This window comes from Camarhynchus parvulus, chromosome 2 (genome assembly GCF_901933205.1).
Source record: "Camarhynchus parvulus chromosome 2, STF_HiC, whole genome shotgun sequence".
NCBI classification, from domain to species: Eukaryota; Metazoa; Chordata; class Aves; order Passeriformes; family Thraupidae; genus Camarhynchus; species Camarhynchus parvulus.
In genome coordinates, this window is record NC_044572.1 from 20,675,373 (window position 1) to 20,685,677 (window position 10,305).

Here is a 10,305-nt window from a genome sequence, read left to right on the forward strand (position 1 = left end):
CAGAGAGCAGTAGTGACTCCCTCCACTCAAGGTGGAGCTGCCAGAGCAGCATCCTCTAAAGCATGGGGATGTCTGCTTATTTTCTCAGCAGCTTTCCCAGAATGTTTCCAACATCAAAAAGAATCATTTTTTTTCCAAACTCTTTCTTTCCAAATTATCTTAGCATGTGGTAATTTTTAATCTTGAAATTTGCTGCAATCCAAGTGATAAATAGTGTTACACATAACCTATTTATAACTGTAGAACGCCAACATGAGCTTAAATTCTGTTGAAATTCTTTTGTGCTTGTGGTGTCCCAGTGTAGCTAGAGAAATATGAACTTACCCACAGTTCAGTTATAATTGCCTTGAGCAAAATGATACCACATTTTAAAATAAGGACACCTCTGGATTCCTGTCAAGCAGCCAAATTGCAGACTGTTCTTGACTTGGGCAAATATTATCCAATGTGAAATTAGTAGATATTAACAGAAAGGTTTTGTGCCTTAGAATACCTGCAGTACAGCTACACTTGGCTCATGCATTCAGTGAATTAAATTTACATTATAAGAATAATGTCAGTAATGAAACAATTGGAAATAAATTGTTTCTGGTTTAGTTAAAACCTATCAGAATAGAAAAGTATAGATTAAATCAAATGAGAATTTATGTTAGATTTCAATTCAAATTAATAAGTATTTACATTTCTAGAAGGGTTTTGGTTTGGTTTTCCACAGCAGAACTATCCTGTTGAGGAAACAGAATAATTGCAATCTCTGGTGATCTCAAGATATGAGTAAGATGATATAATTTAGAACATATCCATATTCAAATTAGCAATGGATGTGCCCCATGAAGATACTGGCTAGACCTGGCCTTGGTTAGCTTAGGAAGTCTGAAGAGTGTGGAGCAGCTGGGATAAATGTGAGTGGTTCGGGGGGTATCCAGATGAATCCATCTCCTTTAGAAAGAGCAGATGCTTGAGTTAGAGCAGGCACGGGCATTCCAACTTAGCCAGGGGAATTCTGAGAGCCTGGGATTCTGTATAATAGTTCTCACAGACTCACAGCCTGAAATACAGATGAAAAGCAAATGCAGAAGGTGCAATGCACACAAAGAATAAACTGTTGGCTTATTTCAAGTATAACAAGCAGGTTTTTTCTACTAAAAAAGAAATACCAATAACATATTTTATTGTTTTAATTTCAGGGTGACGGTCCTAAGGAGACAATTTGTGTATATCTCAGCAATTCGGTCTTGGATTTGATCTGATGTGATTTTTGTGAGCATTAAACTGCATATAATACAGTTCTACAATAATGCTACAATAGAGAAATATTTTACCCTTGGGGAGAAAAGGGAGTGATTTTTTCACACAGTGACTGCTACATTTAAAAAATTTTGAGTGATCATTTTTTAAAATACAAAGTAACAATTATTTGAAAAATTCTGAAATTCCTTACTGCTGGTTTAATGGTAGCAAAGCACAATCTCAGGATGGTGGCAATATGTGACATTCATCATGTTTTGCTTCTAGAGGATCATTAAAATATTTTGACATAAGATCTCTGGTTTTGTTGATATCACATAATATAGGCAATAGTCTCTGTATGGTGGCTGCATGAGTTGGCAGTGAATGTTTTCAATTAAGAACTTCATCCTGTAAATACTGGCATTTTTCTACATGAGAGAAGTGATGAGAGGAGCTGCAGAGGAGTAATTAATTGAGAGCCATGTCATTCTTAGTTTGTCCCAGGGTGCACAGATGAGAAAATCCCTCAGGTCAAAGGTAGTTAAGTGGTTTATGGGCTTTCATTCTGTGGGCAGTAAGTAGTGCTGTGGATTTAATGGGCTTTCATTTTGTGAGCAATAGAGGATGCTGTGGATTTAATGGGATCACTCATATGAGTGATGTTAATTCTGAGAACACATGTATGAAGGACCAGAGCTTTATAATTATTTATAAACCACTCTACTTGCTTGTGTTCCTGTCTAAGGTCCAGTTCAGTTTCAAATGAGGACTGTGAACCTGGTTCCACACTACAACCCCCAGGGTCCTGGTAGGGCATGACTTCGCACATATTCTTGCTATTCCAGTTCTGTGTCTTGGCTCATACATGAGATGGAATTTCCATTAGAAAGATGATGGGTACCAAGCCTATAATTCAATTTCTTTTCATGTAATATAGCTTGTACTCATATGTGACTACAGATAGTGAAACTGCACTAAGCATTATTAGAAGAATGTTCCTCTTACCATCAACCCCAAGTTCCTCTACACCAGGATGTATGAGAAAATGGTCTACATTCAATATACTCAATGACTATATCCAGATTATAACCTGTGTAGTTCTTTAAGTTTGCCATAGGGTCCAAGAATACATGTGGAGCAACATCCTGCAGCAAGAGAAAGTGAAATATGAGCCCAGTGGAAAGAATCATTTTAACATTTACAGGAGCTTTGACAGGCAGTTGTACCCTGTTACTGCTTTATGCTTATACATTCTACTGCAGAAAAAAGAAAACCAATCAAGCAAGCAAACAAAATTTAAAAATTGAAGTAACCAGATTCTGATACAAGTTTCACTGACTCTTTGGAGAGTCCTTTGAATGTTCAAGGTTCAAAGATAGTGTGACCTTCTTCTTTTACACTCAGATACTATCAGGTATTTTGTTTAGTAAAATTCCTTTTGCTGCTGCAACATTAAATCCCAAATCAACTGATTTAAAGAGCATTCAGTATTCCACTCTTTTAGGATTATATCTGCAAAAAAAACTCCCACTTAAATGAATTGGACCTTATAAAACAAGGTTCAGAAAAGCCTTTTAAATTTGTACTTTGTAAGAGCATTACTGTATTGTAATATTTGAACGCTTACCTTGCAGCAGTTTTATAATTACATAAACACTCCTGGAAGTATTAGAATCAATCATTATGGTTACAGGTCTGTTGATTGAGACACATTCAGCATCTGGATCCATTTCCAGGAATTATGATATCAGAATCCAGTATTACTCCTACCCAAGCAGAAGCGTCCATAAATTCTGATACAAATATGAGCAATAAAGTCCATTTTTGAAAATAAGGGGTAAAAAATACATAATGCTTTGAGGCAATACGTGATGCCACTAATACACATGTGGACCTCTGAGTGTCAGTAGAGCCTTTAACAGAAACAAAGACAGCAGAATTGAGCCAATGAGTCCATCTGCATTACCAGCTGGTAACTGGAAGAGGGGAGCACAAGGGTTTGATTTTCTGTGATCTGTTCTAGTTCCAACATCACAATCCACATTTATTCTTCCCCAGCTGTGAGATTTTTACCATTTTCTGGCCACAGTATCTGCTGCTCATGTGCAGAGAGCTGGCTGCTGAAAGAACCTCCACCCATGTTATGAGTGTTATGGATGATTACCTATTGCAACATCCTAGTTATAGATCAAAGACAAATTTGCTCACAAAAGAGCATCTCCTCTGCTATAAATCACTCACATGGTGTTTTTAATAGAAGCTGTGCAAAGTGATGTATTTGTCCTTTGGGTGATGCAAACAGCTGAGGTTGAGAACAGTCTTCCTGCATTTCATCCAGGCAGACAAAGGCACACCTGTGTTCATGTAAGGACTGTAACTTACTCCAGTCTAGTGAGGTGATCTTGGCTGTGTAGCAGCTACATGGTTTGTCTTGGGGAAAATTAATACATCTTTTGCAGGTTCTTACATAGTATCCAGAACAATTGCAAGTGCTCTGTGTGCACACAGAGATAATGCAAGATCATTCTTTGCTCAGACTAAATTCAATTAACTGCTCAGCCTGAGTAAAGGGGCAAAACCTGGTTGAGTGAAGTAGAGGATGGGGAGAGGAGAAAATTAAATTTATTTACAGCAATTTTTTCAAAAGCATTTGTTAGTTAGTTCCATGTGGCACTGCCTCAGAATAAATGTAAACAGTGTACCATGACACACCACAAAGCTGAAGTTACTGTGTGTCAGAACTATTTCTGTGCAGCTACATTATTTGAAAAATGTGTATTAGTGTTACTGGAAAGATGATCAGAATACATTTTAAGAGAGATTTAGCCAAAAAGAGGAAATCTGTTCTGGCTTCCTTGACGAAAACAGATTTTAACTGAAGGTATGTGATGTAGCACTCACAATTGAGAGCAAATGGAAATTTCTATAGTATGGATAGCCACTGCCTTTTTAGCACTGTTTCCACGAAGTTTAAACTTGCCAATGACTTGAAGACCTGATCTTCCACACTCTCAAGGCTCTCAGTGATTTATGTGGACCAGAGGGCTGATAAGAAATGCTTGAAGGAATTGTTGACCTTTCCTACCCTCTCCTACAAATGCTCTTAACTCTCCATAGAATAAAAATATACTCTATTAAACTTTAATAGATTAAGATCCTCAGGCCTTGCTGAAGACATGAAGTTAGTATGAAATGTTAGTTGCATCCACTTCACTCTGCAGGAGGACAGACATTGTACTCAGCTTTATCACAGCTACTGGTGCTCTGTGCTGCGTGGCTGGGTTGTGTTAATTCGGACGCAGGCTGGGCAAGTTAATAGTGCCATTTCTGCATCACAGGACACCATCAGATTGATCAAGACTTGCTGAAGTACACTCACTGTGGGAAATAATGTTGTCTTGGGTAGCTGAATACATTAGTACTCAATTATTTTACACCTGTGCCAGGTTAATAATAATAAATGGATTTTGTACCTGGCTGGGAAGGTTTATGCCACTTTTGCAAGACTGAGCCAACATCAGTTTGGATTAAGGATTTTTGACCAAAGGTTAGTAAGAACTTTTCAACTCTCTCTATTTCACATGAGGAATATGAATTTTTAGGTTTTGTGGACCTCCAGTGCTGTCACATGCTGTGGAATGAACGTTGAGATTAAATAGTTTTCTAAAGATAGAAACACTGACAGTGTGCTAATATTTCCACTGTACCTTCGCAGAAGCTGACAGTGTCCTTGCACGACTGCATCGCAGCATCATTAGATTAAAGCCTGCCTGGCTGCTTTTATTCCTTTTTCTCTTCTGAATCTCTAATGTTGCATCCTCCTTCAGGATCCAGTGCTGCCTTGAGTTGGTTATTTGTCTCTTTGCCCTGTGGAGTGCTATGCAGCCCTGTTTAGTGTCTTAAGGAGTTTGTGTGACTGTGAGTCAAACACTGCTATGCTTGCAGCATAGTAAAATGTGCTGTAAATGACTGGGTTTGCATCTCAAGGAAGGCAGCTTGGTGTGATATTCACATTGCCTGACTGGAGGTGCTAAAGTTGGTGTGTAGCTCCATGGTGACTTCAGCTGGAATGGCTGCAAGGTCCAGTCCCTGTTCTTGTGCTGCCCCCCTCCCTGCATGCCGTGTCCGGCCTCGGCCTGTCCCACATCGAGCTCTTTTGGCACTCTGAGATGGTGAAACCCTACCAGGGCAACAGAATGAGAAAATTGGTTCATGCCAAGAGACAGGGGAATTTTACAGTCAAAGCAAAGGAGGGGATAAGACCATGCAGGTGGGACTGTAAGGACACAGCAGGTGCCTTTTGTTATCTGACAGCTGTTGGACAGACCCAGTGGTCCCCTGAAAGCTTGACCAAGTTCAGAAGGTGACATCTCTGAGGGTCTGCCTGGTCAGAAGGGAGAGATGGGCCCTGCAAGGGGGATTGGCAGCACAGCAGCTGTTCTGGTGGGCCAGAGCCCATCTCTCCCTGTGGTGCCAGAAGGTGCTTAAGGCATCTACACTAAAGACTCCAGGTGCCTACACTGCTGATTATTGCTCACCCTTCTCTCTTTCCCATTACAGTCATTTTAACAAGCTGGTGACCCCAGCAGATTCAGAAATGACAAGCAGAAAAAATTCTCAGTTCACTGATCATAAACTTGCATAAACTTGCTTGTTATTCAGCATTCCTTTGTGTTCAGCCTCTTCTAATCCCAGCATCTAAAACAGCATCTGCAGAGAACAGAAATGAATGAGGCCTGAGGGGGTTGAGACCTGCCACTCTCACTTTGATTCTCTTTCCTTTGTACAGTAGGGAGATGACTGACGTACCACCATGCTTGACAAAAGATGAAATTGTCTGTCTTGAGTGACTCAGGAAAAGAAACTAAATTATCTAGGTGACTTCTGACCTGTGGCTCTCTAAATTACCAGGAAAATATTCCTGCTGTTAGGTATTAGTTGATTTTATTTAGTGCAAATACCTGGATCAGTTAATTAATCTGGGTTAATTGAGCATGTACGCCTTGAGCCTGCACAGACTCCGTGGTGGAGCTGCAGCCTAACACAGCAATCTAGGTTTAGATCCATTTGACCTACAGATCTTCTTCTGTCCTGTCACTTGCTCTCCTGTGACAAATTTGTGGAGAGAGGACCTGAATATCCAGGCAGTAGCTCCTCCAGGGACACTCAGGTCCACAAAGCACACATTCATCTGTATACAGGAGTTTGTGAGATCAAACTCAAGGAATATTCTGTGGAGTGCTTTATTCTGCAACAGCTCTAACTCAAACAGCTGATAGCCACTTGCTGCATGCCCTGAAGCAGTAGATTTCTTTGCACGTTAGCCTTTTAGTTAAACATATCTTAATTGAAAATATTCAAAGTCAAGTAATTCTTCATCTTGTGGTACTTCAGCAGCAAACCTCTTTAATCTCTAGGTCTGCTAGCCAGCAACAGTGACAAGGGGGCATGTAGTTACTTTAGAAGGCCCAAATCCCTTTGATTTTGAATTCTGTCATTTTAGGCAGGACCATCCTTCTTTGAGTTTCTGGACAGAAAAATTTCAAATGCAGCTAATCTCTCAGGGCACTCTGGGGAAATCCTTAAGGCTTTTCACCCGCAGCATACAGCAAGTGGGCAGATTTATATTTATTAACCTTTGTTCCAGATTTTCATAAAGTATTTAGTTGGCTCAAAATTATCATTATGATCAAGAAGAGCAGAAACACTCTGCAGCATGCCACTGAACAAAGGGACTGTTGCTGTTATCTGGTGGTCTCCTTTCATAAGGGCACGTTTCAGAATACCTTCCTATTCTGGGAACATGGCTCACCAGGGGAGTGACCCGGGGTTACTGGGTTACAGCTACAGGAGTAAGTGACAGTGTGCTCTCGTGTCGAGATGCCAGCAGTGCAGCAAGAGCTTAACACGATGGGAGAACTTCAGTTTGAGTTTGCCCTCGAGCAAGGAGTGAGTGTAGTACTGTGTTGTGTGGTGATTGAGCTCACATCACTCTGAGCACAGCCAATAACAGCCCTTGGGTGCCAGGTGTTGGCAGATACTGGTTTAAGGATGAAAACAGTCTGGCTGTGACTGGAGCCAGCATCCTCACGTTGCCATCAAAAGAACATTCAAGTCTGTCTTTTGCTAAATCCTGGTGTACCTTCAGAAATACATCAGTGTTTGTTGCTAAATCCTGGTACTTCTGTGTCTTTGTTTCATCCCTCTTTTCTCCAGTGAGGGAGAAAACTCACAGTGTATGATGGAAGCATTTAATGATCCCATCATGGTTTCAAGGCAAGAGCCCATCAGAATGAATCATGCAAATGGTTGTGACAGGATAGCCTATTGTCAGTATTGCTGGGTTTAAATTCCTCACTGTTCACTTTAGTCCCTGACAAGAGGAGATTCTTCACAGCAAGTCTGTAGGCCAGCAGCATGCTAGGCTTCTCACCTCTTGGCTCAGCTGTGAGATGTTTCCCTAAAAACACTTCCTCCTTGGTCTGTTTATTGTCAGTGTTTACAATACAAACCCATTCTTGAAATCTTATGACATTGAAGTATAACAGCTGACATTTCTGCATTTTTATATGTACTGTTCATATAGTAGCTTCATATGTATTCTTTATGTTAATATTCTTGATATTCTTCTGAGTACCTAATTAAAATAATTTTAAATATTCTTCTTGTTTAATGCCACCAGAGTAAAGTGTGTGGGAAGTTACATAATGCCACCTAAAAAAACAGTCACACAAGCCAAAATAATTTTAAGGGTATTTGACTGATTTCTGGAGGAGTATTTTTGTTAGTCATTTGGACACTTGCATCTTAGATTTACCTTTCTAAGATAGGCCTAAGAGGCAACCTCTGCTTCTGATTTAGTTCAAGATCTGCAAGGCACAAAACAGGTGAATGGAGAGGTCCTGCACAGGGCTGCTCCTCAGCGATGGCAAATGTGTGGCTTTTCAGAGACTGGTCCATGTGCCAAAATGTAATTTCATTAAGTTACCATGATAGCTTTTGCCCAGAGGTTTCATTGTCTCTTAAAATGTGCATTGTTTGCATTCATTTCAGCTCCATTTTTTGCAATGCAATTGTCAAAGCAGAGCTTACTCCCCCGTGGGGCTGGTATAATTGTGCTCCTCCACATGCACCAAGCTCTCTGAAGCTGCTAGTGTAGGCTCTGCTACTGCTGTTCCAAAAAGGTTCCTCAAATTCTCTCAGTGCTGAACTTACTTATGTTTTCAGATGTGAACTTGATATTGTCTGAGTAGAATGTGTGCAGCATAACATAGAAATGTCTCTGTGCAGGGTTTAGGAGGAGGCAGGAGCCCCTCAGCCGTGTGTGTGCTTTTATTACAGAAAACCAAGATGAAGTTTATTGTTGAGTCATCTGTTACAGCTGGTTTAATTTGTACTTTGTTTTCCTGTTTTAAGTGCCTGATGATTTTTTTGTCAAGGAGGCAATGGTTTCATTGTTATAAGGCATACTTAGAATTCTGTACTTGTTACCTGTTCTGTAATAGAATATTTTTGCAATTTCTGTTTGTAAATAAAGACTTATTAGGCATAATGGTGGTGGGTTTTTTCTTTTGTGAATTCCTGAGACTAAACAACAAAAAATATGTCTCCTGAGGCAGCAGCATATAAAATGCATTAGTCTGAATCCTCTAAAACAGTATTAGCAACTGACAGTAGAAATGTGGACAGTTCCTTAAAATTGTGCAAGGAAAAAAGCAAGCTGTGCTTAAAGGCAAGTATAGGGGATTGGGGCACTGGTGCACGTGTAAATATCGGTTGCTTAAATGGTACCTTCAAGTGATTTCAGTCTTTTCTGTTCTCAAATGGCAACATAATTAACCATCTTCTTTTGTTACTTCTAATGACTTGAAATACTTTCAAAGATTAATTATTGAAGAAATATCAAACATGGAAAGGAACAAAACAAGAAAACACAATTGTTACCATCTTCTTCTGAAAATCTCTCTTAAATTTGAAAACTATGTCTAAAAATAACTAAACATTTCAAAAACAATGTTTAATGGAAAATGTTTAAACAACAGATGCAAAAGTTTTTCTATACAAAATACTGACCATGAGTACATGTCTGATAGATGTGTATCTAGTAGATTACTATGCATATTTTAGGCACTTATATTGGGATTTTTTCTTAATATAGGTTTTGGTTATATACAAAGATTGAATGTAGTGAATGAATTTCAAACAGATAGAGTTCGGAGAAAGAATTCTCCCTCCAAGCATTTACTTTTTACTTTTGGGCAGGAAGCAGTCATAGAACTTCTGTGCCACTTACTGTGACTTCTCCAAATAGAAGCTGACTGCCTTCTTAAATCAGGTCAAATATGTACATGCAGCTGTTTTGTGAGGAGGACTATTATCCTTTAGGGCCCTCTAGAGACTGAACTGCAATTGCCAAATTTTATTGCAGACAGAACAGAGGTTTAGAACTGAAAGCTTTTATTTGGCCTCATGGACCATCAAGTGGCTTCTGCCTGAAGATTAAGATCTGGATCTTCATGGCCTACCTCCTTCCCATAGTGCATGAATCTTTCACTGATGATCAGAACCAAAGGGTTTCCTTTGTTTGCTGTACTGGCTGCTGGAATAGCATATAGCATATATGAGTGATGCAGATGCAAATGTGTCCCCATAATCAGAGCAGGTTCTAAATCAGAAGTGTGATTTCTGCTGAGGAAGGTGTCTTAGATAGAGCTTAGCCATCTCAAATATTTATGAACAGCCAAATGTTGAATGAGCAGCACTGCCAGGTGATTTGGACTGCTTGGCCCAAGTACAGAATAGCTGAGTGCGGCCCCAGACAAAGCATTGCCTTGTTGTTATTTGCTGTTTAGAAGGGGAGCAGTGTGGGAAAAATCAGCTGGACAAGAGGAGAACAGGAGGGAAGTGGTTGTGCACTGAGGCTGTGCCTGTCCTGCAGTCATTGTACCTCTGGATCACACCAAGCTCAAACCGTGCTCCTAGGGCCAGAGCACCCACCTCCAAGATGGCACTCCTGCTGTGGGAAACACTTGGTCACTGGTGTTAGAAGGGCTTTAGAAGGAATGTTTCCAGGAG

At 40.0% G+C, this 10,305-nt stretch overlaps 1 protein-coding gene across 4 annotated transcripts in view; it reads left to right on the forward strand.

Moving 5' to 3' along the window:
- ST8SIA6 (ST8 alpha-N-acetyl-neuraminide alpha-2,8-sialyltransferase 6) overlaps positions 1 to 8,782 on the forward strand; it is a 45,450-nt gene extending 36,668 nt beyond the window's left edge. For all 4 annotated transcript variants that reach the window (XM_030971246.1, XM_030971248.1, XM_030971247.1 and 1 more), the window contains one exon: positions 1,188 to 8,782. The gene's annotated coding sequence lies outside the window, so the exon portion shown is untranslated. The remainder of the gene's footprint in view (positions 1 to 1,187) is intronic.
- Positions 8,783 to 10,305: the final 1,523 nt, after the last annotated feature.